The 18,063-nt window shown below is 47.2% G+C and overlaps 1 pseudogene; it reads right to left on the bottom strand.

Moving 5' to 3' along the window:
• Positions 1-295: 295 nt before the first annotated feature.
• LOC115332078 overlaps positions 296-18,063 on the bottom strand; it is a 66,033-nt pseudogene continuing 48,265 nt past the window's right edge.

Raw genomic sequence — 18,063 nt, 5'->3', positions numbered from 1 at the left:
CAGGAAATTTTAGTTCCTAATTTATGATTGACAGTGACGTATACTATAAATGCAGCAGCACCGTTTTTTTTTTGTTGTTTGGTTTGGAGTGTGGCGTGTTCTAGATGCATTGTAAGTATTTCCGTTAAGTACTGGTCATTTGAACAGAAAACCTCAGAAACGTTGGCAAGATACCTTATTAAATCGGGACCTATTTAAGCCACACGAGAGCGTAAAATATTTATTTAAATTTTAGCCCGAACACTATTGTTGTGTGGTGCTGTAATTCCAGAAGCCGAGATTTGTGACAAGGCCCCTCTTGCGTTTTGTAATGTGGAGAAATCTAGCTATATACCAGTCTTGTGCAAAGTCTGATATTGCTTTATTTCGGTAATTCACGTGGATATGGCGAAGGCATCGCAATTTATTTATATTTGTGTCTTGTAGGATGGGACCTCTGTCTGATCTTCAGATGAGGCCAATCAATCCTGGGCGCCACCTAATGTCTTCCTCTCTTATATGTCTTATCCCCAAGGCTGACAATACCATCGCTGTATTGCATTGCATGCACACTCTTCGTGTTATGTTTGTTGCATGTGGCCCTTTTGGAAGACGTGGAGGTAGCGCTGGCCTCGATGCTTGGCCCATCTACTTCTTGACGCATTTGTGCTTTACGCAATGCTGCAACATCAAAGAAATTAGCTTTTTAATCCTAACTGGAAGGAATTGATTTGAACTTGCTTAGCGGTCACCGGGTTGCTCGCCGCTGCAAGGTCAACACATGGTTACGTAACTATACAAGCTTAAGTTTGATGTTACTAAGGTGGTAACGAAGCGTGAAAAAGGAGTAATTTTTTGTTTCCGACTTTAATCGGGTTACCTAAGTTAAAGCACAGATGACTCTCCCTTATCTTTTGGAAAAATATGTTGACAAAGCGATTCTGTAGGATATGGTAAAATTTATACCAAAGCGAATGATGGCAATATATCAAACAAAACTTGAAAGTATAAAACAGAGAGGACGAGGACGAGAACAGGACAAATGAAAGATGTCCTGTTCTCGTCCTCGTCCTCTCTGTTTTATACTTTCAAGTTTTGTATCTATTAACCAACACGCTCGTTTTCAATTGCAATATATCATCACGGATTTTTGAATGCAGGGCTCTACGTGAAACGATGCGGGCCTCACGTGCCGTGGGTAAGTTTATATGCGCCATACGACGGGATACTGAAAGTAGAGGAAATATTTAATGTTCTTTATGGAATGATGTCATTTTGCCGAATTCGGAAGCAAGATACATTTCTGGGGGAGTGGTTATCATTCGTAAACACTAGCCCTTCACATATATAATCAGTTTCTGGTATGGATGAGGATGGGCTTGCACGCTGATCATCAGGCCGTTCTGGTAACAACAAAAGATTTGTGTGAAGATATCCAAATTGACTGTTTTAAATGAGCTGGTTTCTGATACGTTTGTTACCAAATAATCAGGGATACATTTTTGTAAATATTTTTGTCATGTTTATTTCTCGCGTATTCAAATTTTGTGGTGTTTATTATTATATAAATGTACTCCTGTCGGAGGTTCTTGCTACGCATTTAGTAGGAGAACATATGTTGTTAGCCGGCGTAATTTTGTATCTCATGGAATAAGAAAAACTGCACACCATTGGGCTGTATCGGCGCCCTTCATTACCTTTTGTTTAGTTGCGTTCTGATGGCCGAAACGCGTCTCCGACTTGTGTGTTTACCACTTCTACGTGTTTACCGCGTCTAAGAAAGTGGTCCCTCAATTTTCTCGTGATGACGTCATTGGCGTGCCATGCTGTTGCCGTTCGCGACCCTGGCAGTGTCTCAGCAGTGGTGGTGTATGCGGCGGACGCCTGTTCAGCCGCAGCGTGACAGTCCACGGAAGATTCGGCAGCCATAAGTTGGGACGCCGCGACGACAGCGACACTGACGTTCGGTCGTGCCTTTCACCAGCATTTCTACGATTAACAACCAGGATCTCGACATCCAACACTACGAGACGCCGGCTTCTGTGACGTCATTTGTTGCCTTTTCGGAATCACTTTTTATGTAGGTGCAGCTTGGACGCCAGATACACCATTCTGAGGCGCGCTGTAGGCACCATAGTTGCCTCATCGCTGAACCATGAACTGCTATTTTTGCAGGGTTTATGGTGACGTCAGAACGCCGAGCTCTGACTGGCTATGTTTGAAGGATACAAGGTGTAGACCTCAAATCATGCTGCCTTGAGGTCTTCCCACTATCCTTCAAGCAGAGCCAATCGGAGCTCAGCGGTCTGATCTCATCGCAACACCTGCAAAAAGAAGCAGACGAACTTACGCTCCACCTAGGCTGCGAAGTCCAAGTCACGACGCAGACAGCTGTGGCGGAAGAAACTCCTTTCGGAGCTTCGGGGGGGGGGGGGGGGGGGGGGGGGGGGTTCGCGTCGCGGCGTCGATTTCGTTGTTGTCGCCAGTAGTTCGCAATACAAAATGGAAAAAGTAAAACTTACATGTCCGTCTTTACATTTCATTCCGTCCACAAGTGCTACGTCCATGCACGTGTCGAAACGTTTAGAACAGCACCTTGTGGAGCACTCAGAGAGTTTCGCGGTTTCCTGTAAACAAAATAGGTGGACGTCTACTTTTGTGACCGCGTTACAAATGGGTATACTGATGTTCTGATCTGGCACCTCTTGCAACATAAAAGAAATGTAGTCTCACAATACGTATATGTTAACATTTTCTTTGCTGCAAAAGCACAAATAAATTTCCGCACTTTTGAATTGAGGAAAAATGTGCGCGCGGCTACTGGTCAAAGAAAAGTGCGACAACCCGGCTACATAGGCTAGATGATGACAGCAACAACGCAGTTGATAATACAAAATACCAAGCGGAAACGCTGTCTACACCGTTTTGCTTTGCGTTGTATCGCAGCCGACGCTACGAACCATCTTGGCCAGTCCGTCACTAAAAGTGTGTCACGTGACCTTCCCGTTGGGTACAACTGCATGTGAAAGCATGATGTCCCGCGGCAGGGTGAAAGCACTGAATTGGTTTGATGGCTCGTAGCATTGTTTGCGGTATAACATTTAATACATCGTTGCATACAGTTTGTCACGTCACCGTATTTTTAATTTTTTTTGTGTGTTCACAAAAGTAAACGCCAACATGAAATAAAAAAGGTAAGAGTCAATTAAACTCGAGATGACGCGCGGTTTATGCCACTCCTGAGCAGCATCGAAAAAAGAGGAAATAAAAGCAGGCGCTGTTCAGATCTTTGCTTAAAGGCGGTAGCCGTGCCAGCAGATAATGCACAGGGGCTGTGTGCGGTCAACGGAATAGCCTAGCAGACGACGCTCGTCACGGAAAGAGCTTTGTGCGCAAGCGCCTAATCTCTCCCGCAACGCCGCATTTCTGCGCGGCTCAGCGCTTGCCGTCTCAGCGGTCGGCGCTCGCTTGATATTATTAAAAAAGTGGGCCACTGTACATATACCTTAAAGTCTGCATTTAAGTACTTGCTTTTGTGTTGGTTGCGGCGCGCTTGTTAGTAGATACACAACGCCTTGCAGGTCTTGCTTGGCTATCTGGACCAGATTGTACTACACTAAATGGTGATATATGTTTGTTCAATGTGACGCGTTAGCGGAACACAAGGTCTCGCCTATTCTTTGATAACTTCAAGATCCTTTATTAAAATTGAATTCACATTCGAATATATATTGTGATGGCGCCATTTTTATGCCGCGGTTATTTTACACAATTTTGTTTATTGTGTCAAGTAAAGACCATTTACGCCATAACCATAGCAAAACAGCGCAACTACTGTCACAAACGAAACAGTAAGAAAAAATATCCGCTTCAATCATGTCAAGTCGCTCTTTTAATAGAAATACGCACCATCTCTCCAAGTTAGCCATACTGGTTCCGCAATAAAACAAGAAGTAGAATTATTCGAATAGAACTGAGGGAGCGAAGGAGACTAGGGCGCTAGGGGATGTCAGAGCACCAAGGTCAACTTAAAATTATCAGTCGGTGAACGCAAAACAAGTCACCTTATACCCGATTCACACGGCCATAAAGGTACCTTTAGCTAAGGGACCTTATACTCTCGGGCCAATCAATTAAAGCGACCATGAAATGAATTTTGGGTTGGGATGAATGATTTTAAAGGGGCGATGCAACGATTTTTTGTATTGCACAAATACCGCTTAGAACGGATCCCTGAAGTTAATAGGGAGTTTTAGCAGGTCGTTTCCACACGAACGGTTCGCCCTCGAACGCATCCGCGACGCCACTGCGCATGCGCGCGCGAGTCGTTCGGGGAGTTGGGAGGCTCCTCTCGTTCGTTTCTCCCATTCCGGCCGCTGGAGTCGTCACCGCAACGCAGCCAGCACCGTTCACGACTCGGGTAAAAAAAAAGATGGCGGTCGGTTCGGCGACCGCCTTCGCCGACCCAGGCGAGCGTTAGGCTTAGGACAGCGGGATGCAATTTGCCGTCCTGTTAGTCTGCTTCATCTGAGAGGTTGAACCAAATCATTTCGAGGACTGCTCACAATGGTAAGCGATCGTGAATGCTGTAAACGGCGCATGCTAGTAAATTTTTGCGATCAGCGGGCTGACGAGTTGCCGTGGCGACCGCGAGCAGACGAAATGATTTGGTTCGACGGCACACAACGTGAACGATCGTTCAAGTTCAAGATGACGGAGACACACCACATACCTTTACAGTCGTTCAGACACTTTTTACTCGATCTAGCTTCGCAGTTCTTGAAATTCCGACCGGCAAATGTTACGCCGGCCGTCTTGTTTACATCAGTCGTACGCCGGAAACACGAGCCGCCACGGATTTACACATTGCAGAATGTTTCACACGTTTGCTAGAAGATGGCGCCACCGTTAAGCATGATCATCATCATCGTTTACACGGTCGCGCCACTTTCACGATTCGCTAAAGTATGTCAAATTTGACGTACGGTGCCACGGAACGGACCAGCTGTACCGTTCGTGATTTCGGAACCGTGTGCTTGAAAAACGACTCGCTAAAACTCCCTAGTGACCTGTGAAATAATAAAAACAGAAAGAATAAACATAGGGACGGACAGAACATAGGGACGGACAGAAGTGTTGTTCTGTCCGTCCCTATGTTTATTCTTTCTGTTTTTATTTAACTTCACCAACGCGCTCACGTCGAACTAAGCGAAAGAAGTGTTGTTCTGTCCGTCCCTATGTTTATTCTTTCTGTTTTTATTTAACTTCACCAACGCGCTCACGTCGAACTAAGTCTTAATTTTGAGAGCTATGTGTTTGTTACGTCCACAAGTGCCAGGCATCGGGTCCCAGGAATTTGACTCTGTTGCCTTTCTCCGGGCCTCCATATTCACTTCCAAGCTGTTCCAGCTACGCCTTCGCATGAGGACCCTCGGATTCTACCTCCGCAAGAACATTACCCACCCGGCAGTGCATCAGGTATTTGGATTCCCCTCCACCCGCTGGTCAGCAAACTACAGAATAATGCAGATTGCCCGTCAAGAGGTTTCGAGAGAAATTTTGATGCCGCAGATGTCCTTCCCCGCGATCATGACCGCCACTTTTGGGGCTAGCTTCTCCACCCACCCTTCGTATGTGTTTCTCAGCAAGTCAGCTCATCTCCTTCTGGAGTCGTCATGGAGACTTATTCTCTCAACTGCCACCGCGGTAAGGACAGACAACCAGAGTGCGAAGTTTGAGCCACCAATTAATATATCTGACGCACCCCTCTCTTCGCACGCTGAAGCGGTTCTTTCAAAGGGTCCCAAGTTTGCCCCTCCCCTAGCACCTTCAAGAGTCGACCAGCTGGCAGCAGTTCACCAGGTGGCCTCTAAGATCCCAGAGCCGCTCCGACAAGAGTTTCTCGCGACGGGCTCTAGTGTGATTTGCAAACATGGACTGACTCCCCCGTCGAAACCGGATTTCCCGGGAGTGGTGGAGGAGCTGAGGCAATCAGAGTTAAAGCTCGTGGAGGCCGACAAGACTGGAGTATTCGTTGTGATGAACAATGGGAGCTACAACGAAAAAATTGAAGCAGTTCTCAACAGGAACTTCAAAACACTGAAGAACAGACCGTCAGGGTCCATCCGCACAGAGGTAAAAACGCTCTGCAAGGCCAATGAACTCTCTTCCCTGCTGACTAAGATTTCAAAGCCGTCAAGCCAGTACCTGCGTGTGTTCTTCACTGCAAAAACCCACAAGCCGGACATACCATTCAGGAGCATTGTTTCAGAGAACGGCTGCTGGCAGAAACATCTGGCCCTCTTCCTCCAAAAACACCTGACAGCAGTCCCACTTGAGCAGCCTTTCCGAGTGAATAGTTCCCTTGAGGTTTTACCTACCCTTCGAGAGCTACACTCATCAAGTCCCCACATCACATTGTTCTCCCTTGACGTGACAGACATGTACTACAGCCTCGACGTGGAGGTTCTCATGGACTGCGTTGAACAGGCTGTCACACAATTCGGACTCGTAAAATTTCAGAACTCTACCGGCATCTCCTTCGACGCGTTCTTACAGCTCATCAGACTATACCTGAGGTCGACCCTGGTTGAACACAAAGGGAAGATCTTCACCCAAAAATCAGGCGTCTGCATAGGATCCTGCCTGGCTCCTGTTCTCAGTGAGATATACTTGTCAGCTGTGGACGTGGCGGTGAAGAGGGAGCTCAGTGTTGCGACTCCGGGAACCAAGATCTTCCGATACGTCGACGATTACCTCCTGCTTCACGACCGGAACGTCTCTCCTGCTTCCATCGAGCAAGTGTTCTCGCTCCACTCCCGGGGCCTTATCTTCACGAAGGAGGAGCCTGCCGCAGATGGCCTGCAGTTTCTTGATTTGCGCCTACAACCAACACCAGGCGGCCTCTGCTGGAGTTTCCAGCAGCGATCCCAGAAGCCGGTACTCCCCTTCGCGAGCCACCACTCAAAAAATGTAAAGTCGGGCATTGTAAATAGCCTTCTCTCCTCTTCCTGCACAAAATCTTGCCCCCACCTTTCCAATGCAAGCCTAACTAACCAAATCAATCGCATCAAAAAAGCCGGTTACCCGCGTGACCTCATTGCAACCACCTTAAAGGCCTTAATCTCCAACTCTTCCCTCGACCGCAAAAAGCCACCCCGCCCAAAAAAGTTTTCGGTCACGCCGTATTACCACAACACTTCACATCGCCTCAGGGCAGTCGCCAGAAGGTACGACGTCGATGTCGTATTTTCGTGCCAGTTTAAGCTGGGTTCTATGTGTCGTCTCGTAAATGAACCCCCGCCCATCCAGTCCGGATGCTCCAAGAAGCACGGGACTAGCTTTGTTCCCTGTGCGACGGGGCGCGTTTACACCATACCCTTGTCTTGCGGCGCACAGTATATCGGTCAGACAGGGCGCTGCGTTAACGACAGGTTACGCGAACATGAGAGAGAGGTCGATGGGAGGGATTCACTACACCCGATTGCCGTCCACAATAGGGCTTGCTCCTCATGTCGCCCTGGATTCTCTTCGGCAAGAATCCTAGGTTCTAACCGAGGTCGCTACGGCCGAGAGATAATCGAGTCTTTCGCGATAATGCACGCATCCCGAAATATTTCGGCGCCGTCTCTTTCTCTTTCCACGAAGGACGCGGCCTACCTTCGCCCGCAGTTGATGGCCTTGACGGGGACCCCGCGGGCCTAGGTCGCCCGTCCGCGGTGATTTCGTTTCAAGCGGCCTCGCCTCTTTGCGGCTTCTCTCCTGGCCTTTCTTCTTCCCCGCGAGTAATTTTCCTGTCTGTGTCGCCTTTATGCCTTTATGCTCTCCCTACCAACCCTCACCTTTCCATGTTCCCGTCTTTCGCCCTTCCCCTTTCCGTCTCTGGTTTCTTGGGCCGGGTGCCGGTGCCTAATAAAGCTATTTGTGTTGAAAACGAAAGAAGTGTTGTTCTGTCCGTCCCTATGTTTATTCTTTCTGTTTTTATTTAACTTCACCAACGCGCTCACGTCGAACTAAGTCTGTGAAATACCCGTTCGTTTTTTCACCACACGCAATTGAAGTCGCAGAAAAAACAATAAAGAAAAATGAGCAGAGTTCACCCCCTCAACTCGCAGCCAGAACAAGCGGCCCCGTGATCTGGAGCCGATTATATGCCGCCAATGTTGATCATAGCCACGCGCTGGGGTTGGCAAGGCACAGGACTCGCGCTGCGTTCCAGACATTGTTTTGGTTCGGCTGTTGTCGTCATTGCAGCTATTGGACACAGGACACTACCCGAATGCTTCTCGAGCTATAGATTATCACGAGCCCAAATCGAGTGCCCACGCGATGCTCGGGTCCAATTTGATTTGATTTGATTTATTTTGCACAGATCAGGCACGTACACGGCAGCGTGCAAGGCGAAGCAGAGAGGTTAAAACCCTTACGCCTGTGCGCCTGCTTGCCTGCCGCCGTGTACATAAGAGTCACAAAATGACGTCCACAAAACTAAGATAAGATGCGACAAGGAAATAAAATAATGACAATGAAGCTAAATACAGGGTGAGAAAGCTGAAAGTTTGCGCCAGTTTAGATTAGAGCACAGTTCACACCCGCAACCGAGTAGGACGGAGAGAGGCAAGACCGGCCCCCAAGCCCCCCGCGACGCCCTAAGACCAGCTCCGCAGCAGTGCGTCCGGTCCCAAGACGTCGCAAGAGGCCCAAAAGGCCCAGCCCCACCCCTCCTCCGTCCCACTCCACCGCAAGTGCGCGAGCGGCGCCTAACCCTGACTCGAAGACATTTGTCCTGCGAAGACTCTACAGAGAGCCTGGGACTCCTCAGGCTCCCTGGGCAAAGGACTACGGGCAGCCAATGGCATGGACAAAAAGTTTCTGATAGCCGCAGGCAACAATGATTCACTGTGTCGCAGAGTCCTGCCACGGAGTGGTTGAGGCTGCCCGGTCCTTTTGCTGACACGTACGAGGGCGGACAGTCTGTTGCCAGGAAGTGACCCGTCGAGCAGATGGCACAGCACTCGGACCCGCGAAATTCTTCGCCTCTGGTCGAGAGGACGCCAGCCAAGGACCTTCAACCTCGCGGGGTACGATATATCAGCATGGCCTGAGATCCGAGCACAGATGATGCGTGATGCACGACGCTGTACACTTTCTAGGCGGTCGAGGAGGTGTTGTTGAGGAGGCGACCACACTGCGCAGCAGTATTCTAACGAGGGTAGGACCAGGGCAGTATAAAGTGTGCGCAGTGCCGCCGGTCCACTCGGCCTTGTCACTCGAGAAACAAAACCCAAAGTCCTCCGGGCAGTTGCAACAACAGTTGCAATGTGTGCGGAAAAGTCCAAGTTCCGCGAGAAGGTGAGCCGCAATCAGAAAACGTCACTGGGCGGTACTGCTACCGCCCAGCTACGTCATTAGGTTTTGCGAAGGAGAGATTGAATGAAAACGCTCTGTTTTGTCCTCGAAATTAAAGCACAACAAAGGAGTTTCTTGGTCAGTGGCGGTGCGTGCGAGTATCCTTGAGTCCCACTAGCGCCACTAAGCTAGTGTAAAGTGAAAAACATTCCAACTGAATATTGTTGCACCGCCCCTTTAAATTGGTTCTTTACTAATCGCATATCGTTTAGTTGGCCAAAAGAAAGAGGCTAGAAAGTCAAAAGCCAGCTTTTCGGTACGAACATTTGAAAATATAGCGGACTATTTTGTACCTCCTTGCCTTCGAAAGCTCTCCGCCTTTTCACTATGATACATCCGCGGTTCCAAAAGCGCGTCACCGGCGCCAAACTGACGTCAGCAGAGCCCAGCTCACGCATTGATTGGACACGAGAACTGCGTCACTCCGACGTATGCGCTCGTCCACAATCAATCCGACGACGAATATTTGGATTCGCGTTCGTGGCCAATGAGTGCCCTGGCGGAACTTATTGTCACTGGAGAATGGCACGTTCTATGGTGTGCATAGAAAGCACGGTGGAAGCTAGGAGTCATCGCACCGGTGCCCGAGGAATGTCATGACCATGTGATTTCACAATTCGCATTTGAGTTGAGGATTAAAGCTCAGGAGGAAGAAGTAGGAAAATCGTTTCATGACCCCTTTAACGATCTTCCGCGCGTGGCGTGTGCTCGCGACCCAAGAGCACGGGCTGATTCGCCGAGCAAAGGGACCTATGTTTAAGGTACCTTAATGCTGACCGTGTGAATGCGGTATAAGTCTCTGCTACTGACCGAAGGCAAACGCCGAACGGCCGCGTGCGGCATTCGAAAGCGTTTCAACAATGAGCAAAAAACAAGGCTGAGAGTTTTGGGGCCTTCCACTGATGTTTCAAATCAGAGCTTGGTGCTTCGACGTCCCCACGCTTTACAGTTCCTCCTCTCTTTCAGTTTTTATGCCGCATAGATGAGATTTCTTTTGGCCTCGCAAGCAGAGGCGAGCGGTGTTCTACTTTCGACAGCGGGCGGTACTTGCGGCGTAGGGGACTGCGGAAATCGCAGCGGTACGCCGCAATTCGCACAACCTCCACGATTTCTTTGGGCGTGCCGTCTTGTTCTTTCGTCGTGTGTGGGTTTTAACATTGGATGTACAATAACTATTCATCTGGACGGCATTTCAGTGCCCCTGCAAAAGAGCAGTTTCCACGAAGTGCCCGCAAGGCGCCGTCCCAGTCGGCACAATACGACCGGACTCTAAAATGTCGAAAATCCTTGTCTATACCCTACCCATGCGTTTTCTACGGTCCTGGCGAAACCCAACACCACCCAAAGGACAGCGCCCCCCCCCCCCCCTCCCCTTAAAAAAAGAAAAAAAAAAGTCAGCACTATTGTAGTCACACAGTGGCGCGTCAACTACATTTCGTCAGTATCACCACCCGCGCTCGTCGGATTCGCAGTTTCTCACATTGAGTGCGGCACTTGCACGCGGCGTCGCCAAGACGACCGCGTTCCTCGCTTTGCGTCTAGTTGTGTGGAGATTCAGCGCAGGCATTGTCTTAAAGGTGACATCACCAAAACATGAGCACGCGGCTTTCAAGTATGCCATCTTCATGGGTGAGCTCGGGAGCACGAAGCTTCCCACAGGGCCCCCTAAGTTGGACACTCAGCGAGCGCACACCAGCTCGGAGCACGTGGAGCGAAAGCTCGCGCTGCAGAACCCAGCGATCCTGGGTTCAAGCCCCACCCCTGCCCGTTTCGATCTGGATGAGCATCGTACCGACGTGCGGTCGTGTATCACTATACTGCGTGATGCGCGTTAAAGACCCCAGGCTAGTGGTTGTACCGCACTGGCTAAATTCCTCATCTACAGCTGGGAGACTCGTCGCCCCTGTGAGGCAGACCAAGTTCTAGGCTGTATAAACACACACACAACCCAATTTGTTTTTGGACACTCAACGAGAAAGTCGGGTATCCGATCGCCGGGATTGGCCAGTTCTAAGGTCGAGCGTGGCACTGGCCAATCGCGGCGGTCAGCGATCTCGCTGACTTTCTCGCCGAGCGTCCAACATTAGGCCCAAAAGCTTCCGTATAGGCGTTCATGACGAGACCAATCTCACGGGCCAGTTTTTCTACGCTGCCTCGGCGGCGGTACATCAGAACAACTTTTTTTATTTTCATTCACCACGTGTGAGAACACCGCGGGAGCCCTACGCGTGCAGAGGACAAGAAGGCACGAGCCATCTCCTGCACTTTCGCTTGCCCTCTGTCAACTAAAGCTATGGCGGCGTTGCGCATGCATTGAAAGCATAGAGAGATGGGTATATTGATCATTACAGGCGCCAACTTGTGACATGAATTGTACGATTAATTCTGATTTTGTAGACGTAGCTGAGCTTCTTTGTATAGTTTTCCAGAGGATATGAAGTTATTTTTTGTAAGACATAGTTTAACAAGATTACTCGTTCCGTTCGTTTACGTCATCACCTGTCTTCCGGCACTGAAGTACACTTTCGGTTGGGCCTTTGCTGCCGAACCATAGCAGACGATTTGTGCGTGGTTTAGTTCTTTGATTCTGTGTATAAATATGAAAAACTTACGTAAGTCATAGGACCGAAGTCCGGAAAGGAGTCATGACACAGTTGTTTCTTCGTGATGTTCGCTCCCGGGAGTTCCGTCATATTTATTTGGTAGCGTGTCTGTGACGTCACATCAAGACAGTCTTGATCCAGAGTCCTGAAAAAAGCAAAAGTAAAGAACGCCTAATCTTCCTCAAAGATCCATTATTGATTATACCATGATCCACTGGCGTGTCGCCCTACTTAAATGAATATGCAAATTGCACGAGCAAGCTATTCAGGAATATGCCGGCCTCACCAACCGTCAGGCGCATGCGTGACGCCGCCATAACTGTAGTTTGCTGAAGGCAAGCTGCAGTGCACGAAACGGCCCTCCACGCGCAGAGATCCAGCGAGGTTGTCGCGCGTCCAGAAATACTAAAGTTCCCTCGATGCACTGCGGCAGCGGTGGCGTTGCGAAATTGACTAAAGGGTCTATTGTCAACAGCTCACTAAGAAACATCGTCTTTGAGACCGCTCAATATTCATCGCAAGGTTGCCCTATCAGATGAAAGGGAATGCAAATGTGAGGAGTGTCTTTAGAATGCAATTGAGATGTCCCTGCCCTCTGTCGGATACTTGACCCAAAATCATCTGCAGCGCTCGCTGTCGTTAGCTTGCGCAGAACAAAAATTGTTTGTTCCGCCTGTAAAAACGAAGTCTACCTTCTTAACTGAAGAAAAGACTGCCTGACCCGAAACATTGCCTCGGGTTCTGTTCTGTAAAGAGGCCCTTTAAGGGTTAATAACCTTAACATTTTGAATGGCTGGTTGTGTGGATGAATAAAGCTGAATTATTTGATTCCTGCCGCAGCTTGAGCCAAGTTGCCAACGTTTAAACAGTGTTTCATAGAGTTGACCAAGGTCCGGGACATTTGCATCTGGCGCCCTCTCATGGAAGTTGTAAAAAAGAACTCTCTAAGCGAATTATTTTTTAACAGTTTGGTTAGAACTGCACATAGTTTAATATTCCGCGAAATGAAAAAAAAGGCGCCAATAATAAATACAATTATAAATCACCACGATCTGGAGAACGCATACTTTTTTTCTAGGGTCGACATAGATCTGTGCATTGGATTCTAGTAACGCGTCTGAAAAATTCTTTTATTTTTGCCTATTACAATGAAGAACTGCAATATTGACGTTTTTTCTAGTAGCTTGATACTCAGAGGAAATTACAATATGAATACCTCATTATTTTCTAAATAAATGTTTGATTTCTCGGTAATTTTATTTTGAATTTACCACAGTATCAGCATCTACAAAGTTACCATTCCAGTGTAAGATCTAGTATCCTAGTATAAAATCAACGGAATGAAGCGTTTGTAAAACCGGAAAATTTAGACACAACGTATGGCCACTCAGTGAGGCTTAAACAAAGCTTCTGACAATGTTGTCCTAAGATCATCATTGTTTGAATTCATATATACTGCTTGATTTTAAATCAAACAAAGCTCTTTCTTAGTAGGAGTTGAACGGCTTCCTTCTTCATCATGTATTTATCAGATTCACGGGTATTGAATTAGGGTGACTGTCTAGTGAACAATTAGCATAAATATTTTAACATTTAAAAAGTGTTATAATGCGTCACATACGAGTATAGACTTATCGGCTATTACAATTAGAAGCTTAACCATTTTAAACAGTTTTCAAAGTTCCATTGAGCATAGAGGTATTGATCGATCAGTTTTGATAGTTTTTGTAAACTTATTACAAAATGAACTTAAAATAAGCGCCAGGACGTATTGTAGCCTCAATGCTGGGAAACAATAGAGCATCACAGGTACCACTCGGGAAAGTATTAAAGGGGGAACAGAATATAACCTTAAAGGTAAGTCCCAATTGGATATTACAGTTAGGACGTAAAGACCGGCAAATGTAGGTAGGACATGAGGGACCATCCAAAATAAGACACAACGAAGCAGCAAAGGTGAACACAATAGAGCCTCAAGGTAGCATCAAAAATAAGGCACGATGAATCATCAGAGGTGGGGCGCAAAACAGCATTAATGGTAGGACATAATGAGTCACAAAAATATGTCGCTATAAGACATCAGAATTAGGACACAACGGAGAATTATAGGTGGGACGCAAAGATGCCTCAAAGGTAGAACAAAATGGAGCATCAAAGGGAGTTTACAATGGGTCCCCAAATCTAGGATAGATTAGACCATCCAAACAGAACACTATGATGCATCAAAGAGAGGGCACAATGAATGATCAAAGGTGGGACGCAATAAAGCATCAATTATAGGATAATGAGGCATGCCAAAAATGACACAAGAAACCATCAAGAGAATAAGACAATAAAAAGTCACAGTGGAGAGACAATAAAGCACCAAACGTAGGTGACAATGAATCCCCAAAGGTAGTACAAAACGGAACATTACAGGTGGGACAAAATGAAACCTTACAGACATGACAAAATAGAGCATCAAAGGTTAGACACAATAGAAAATTAAAGGTAGAGCACAATATAGCCTAAAATCTCGGACACAATGGAACATTGAAAATGGGGCACAAAGAGGCATAAAGGATAGGAAATAATAAATCATCAAAGGTGGAACTCAATAAAGGATCAGTGATAAGACGCGATGAGGCATAAATATAGGACGGCATAAAGCACCGAATGGAGAAGACAAGCACCATAGGGGGCACAATGAAGCACCAACTATGGGAGACACTGAGGAATAAAAAGTAGGACTCAACGGAATATTACAGATAGGACACAATAGAGCCACAAAGTTACGACAAAATAAAACATCAAAGGTAGCTAGGACACAATGGGGCATCAATGATATGACGAAATAGAACATCAAAGGTTGGACACAATAGATCGTCAAAGGGAGGACAGAATAAAGCCTCAAATCTAGGACATAATGGAGCATCAAAGTTTATCTAGAATGGTCCATTGCTATACAATAATATGAAATCGTACCTGACAAAACCTTTCAAATGAGCCAAGGAACACGCAGACCACTGTCCATTTCGAGCGCCGTATAGATGAGGCGCCATTATGTAGCCATCTTTTGGGTCGCACACAACATGTTGGTAAGCAGGAGTGTAATAGCTCGCTTTGTCACCGTCGTGCACCATTCCAAGCCTGTTGAGAAAGTTATAATTACAAGGGTTGTTAGTGGTGTTCTCCCGAATTTATTGAATGCAGTAATACCTGCACGTACATACACAATAAATATGTAAATCCCATGTGAATATATCGCGATAAATAAAAAAACCACATTTCAGAAAAAAAAAAGAAACAGCGTCTAAGGACAAGAATTGTCCCAAGTAGAGATCTTGTAAATATACCTCATTGGGATCTGTTAAAACATTTAAAATTACGAGATTAGTTTGTGCCTTTCTTTTGAAATCGTAGTTCAAAGCAGACACAGCAATCATCCACGTGTGACATAGTATGCATCAGAAGCACCTGTGAATATCTTCCCATATATGAGGGAAGTCATTTAAACTAATAATATCAGTATCTGGTTGTGGCTTCGCGCCACTGTACAGTTTGTAAGGCAGGTGGCTGTTCACATCATTATGAATGCTTGACAACTTAACTCAGTCCAACCGATTGCTCTTCAATGGTCAGTTTCTCGCAAGACCTAACAGCGTCCCAAAGACGCTGTTAGGTCTTGCGAGAAACTGACCATTTTTTAGGACAAAGTTGTCCCAAAAACAAAAATTGTACGAAGTGTCTCCCCCCAAAAAAGATTGTACTTGTTTTGTCGAAAAAAAAAAAAAAAAAACTGCGTGTTTTCAAAGGCTTTCTTTTCCCAAATGTAGCGATAGGGGTGCTGACTTGATACCAAACATTATATTTGACCGTTGTCTGGTTAAAAATACTACGCAACTGTTGGCAGTTTTCACTTGGAAAATGGTGGCAGACGAAGTCCACAAATCCGTAGAGAGTAATGGCGGCAGCCACCAGGAACCGGCTCCATTTTGTCAAAGGAGGTACTAAAAATGTATAAATGTCGAACAGCATAACACCTATTCCTGAAAGAATTCCACCTGTTCATTAACGCTAGTGCTACACTTTGACAGTGACTGAGCATTTGGCAATGTGTAGCAAAATTGTTTCGTAAAAAAAAAAAAAAAAAAAAAAAATATATATATATATATATATATATATATATATATATATACACAGGGTGTCACAAAAGAAAATTTACACGCTAAAATGGCTCGCAAAAATAAAAAAAAACTGGACGGATCTTGTTGCAACTTTCCTCAAAAATGTCTTTAACTGGTCACATTGTTGTGCTAAAATTTCAAGTCGGAACCCCGAGTACGAAGAAAATTAAAAAAAAATGATAACTGATTTTTTCAACGGCGGAGCGGCAGCTGTCGGGGAGACACCGAACGACGGCCATGTTTCTTTGCCTTATCCAGAGATGGCGCTACGGATTCACTGGACGCTGAATGAACGGAAAAGCGCGCTTTTATCCGAGTTTTTGGTTGCGTGGAATATTTGCCAAAATAAAGTTGTTTGGGTTTTCAGTTAAGTTTCACTGTGCAGAAAGTGTCATGCCATAAATACGAATAAATAAAACCTCCAATGTCTGCTGCAGAAATGACGTACCTTCGTCTCCGACGGTTCTTGTTTCGTGCATCGTCTGCTTTCGCAGTTTGACGTTCGTGCTCCTGCCTCAGTGCGTTAACTTCATTTGTTATTGCTGTTTTTTCTTTTCTTTTGTTGTTCAACGCCTCACCATGCGACAACTGAGCTCCAAGGAGAGGTTCCAGGTGATTCTCTGGTATACAACAACTGGAAGCTTCAAGCAAGTCCGAACCAAGTGCCGGGCCGCCTTCAACAGAAGACCACCCTCTCGGCCAACCATCATCAAGTGGGTGACAAGGTTTGCCCAAGACGTGAACATGGCAAACAAGACTCCGAGCCTTGTTGAAGCGTCGCCGAAACGAAGAGAGCAGCAAGCCGTTCTCGACGCTTTCGACGCGTAGCCCCACCTCTCGATCAGGCGTGCTGCTCGCCAGCTCAACCTTAGCCGGGGCTTCGTGTGGCGGGTGCTCCGCCGGCGAATGTACCCGTTCAGAGCGCAGCTCCTGCACGAACTGAAGCCGGAGGACTACGCACGGCGAGTGCAGTTTTGTAAGGACGAGCTGGCGCGGATTCGGGCCAACCCCAGCCATCTGCAATTCCTCTTGTTTACAGACGAGTCCGTTTTTCCTCTCGACGGCCGCGTCAACAAGCAGAACTGCAGGTTGTGGTCTGCCAGGAACCCGCACTGGTCGACCGAACATGCAGTTCAGTCGCCAAAAGTCGTCGTGTGGTGCGGCATTTGGCGAGAGGGTGTCGTCGGCCCGTTTTTTTTTCGATTCGACGGTGACCGGTGACACGTACCTCAAGATGCTGGAGGAGAAGATTTTGCCGGAGCTCGAAACAGCACATATGCAACGCGAAGTTTGCATCTTCCAGCAGGATGGGGCCCCTCCCCACTATGCGAGCAACGTACGAGCCTGGCTCAACAACACGTTTCCCGGGAGATGGATGGGCCGCGGCTCTCCGACCATGGCTTGGCCCCCTCGGTCTCCAGACCTCACCCCTTGCGAATTTTTTGTCTGGGGGTACGTAAAGGCCCAAGTGTACGCCCGGCGATCGAGGACCATCCCTGAGCTGAGAGAACAGATCATCGACGCATTCGAGACGATCAGTGACGACATGCGGGAGGCCGTCTTCCAGGACTACGAGAGGAGGCTTGAAAAGTGCATTGAAGTTCGCGGCGGGCACGTCGAGCTGCGAGTGTAACCGTTTTTGTTTTGTTTTTCTTCCGAGTGTATGTGCGCGTGAGTGAGGTTTTTGACCAGAACTACGAAGACCGCGGTTCAGATTTCAACGGCTCTTTTCAGAGCCACCAAATCGCTGCCTTATCGGGCGCAATCCTGGCGGCCTCTCGTGTCTCATTCAAACGTCAAACTGCGAAAGCAGACGATGCACGAAACAAGAACCGTCGGAGACGAAGGTACGTCATTTCTGCAGCAGACATTGGAGGTTTTATTTATTCGTATTTATGGCATGACAC

Source organism: Ixodes scapularis, unplaced genomic scaffold (genome assembly GCF_016920785.2).
Source record: "Ixodes scapularis isolate PalLabHiFi unplaced genomic scaffold, ASM1692078v2 PGA_scaffold4__175_contigs__length_147842914, whole genome shotgun sequence".
Lineage (NCBI taxonomy): Eukaryota > Metazoa > Arthropoda > Arachnida > Ixodida > Ixodidae > Ixodes > Ixodes scapularis.
The sequence above is the reverse complement of the archived record's forward strand: the minus strand, read 5'-3'. Positions and strand labels throughout refer to the sequence as shown.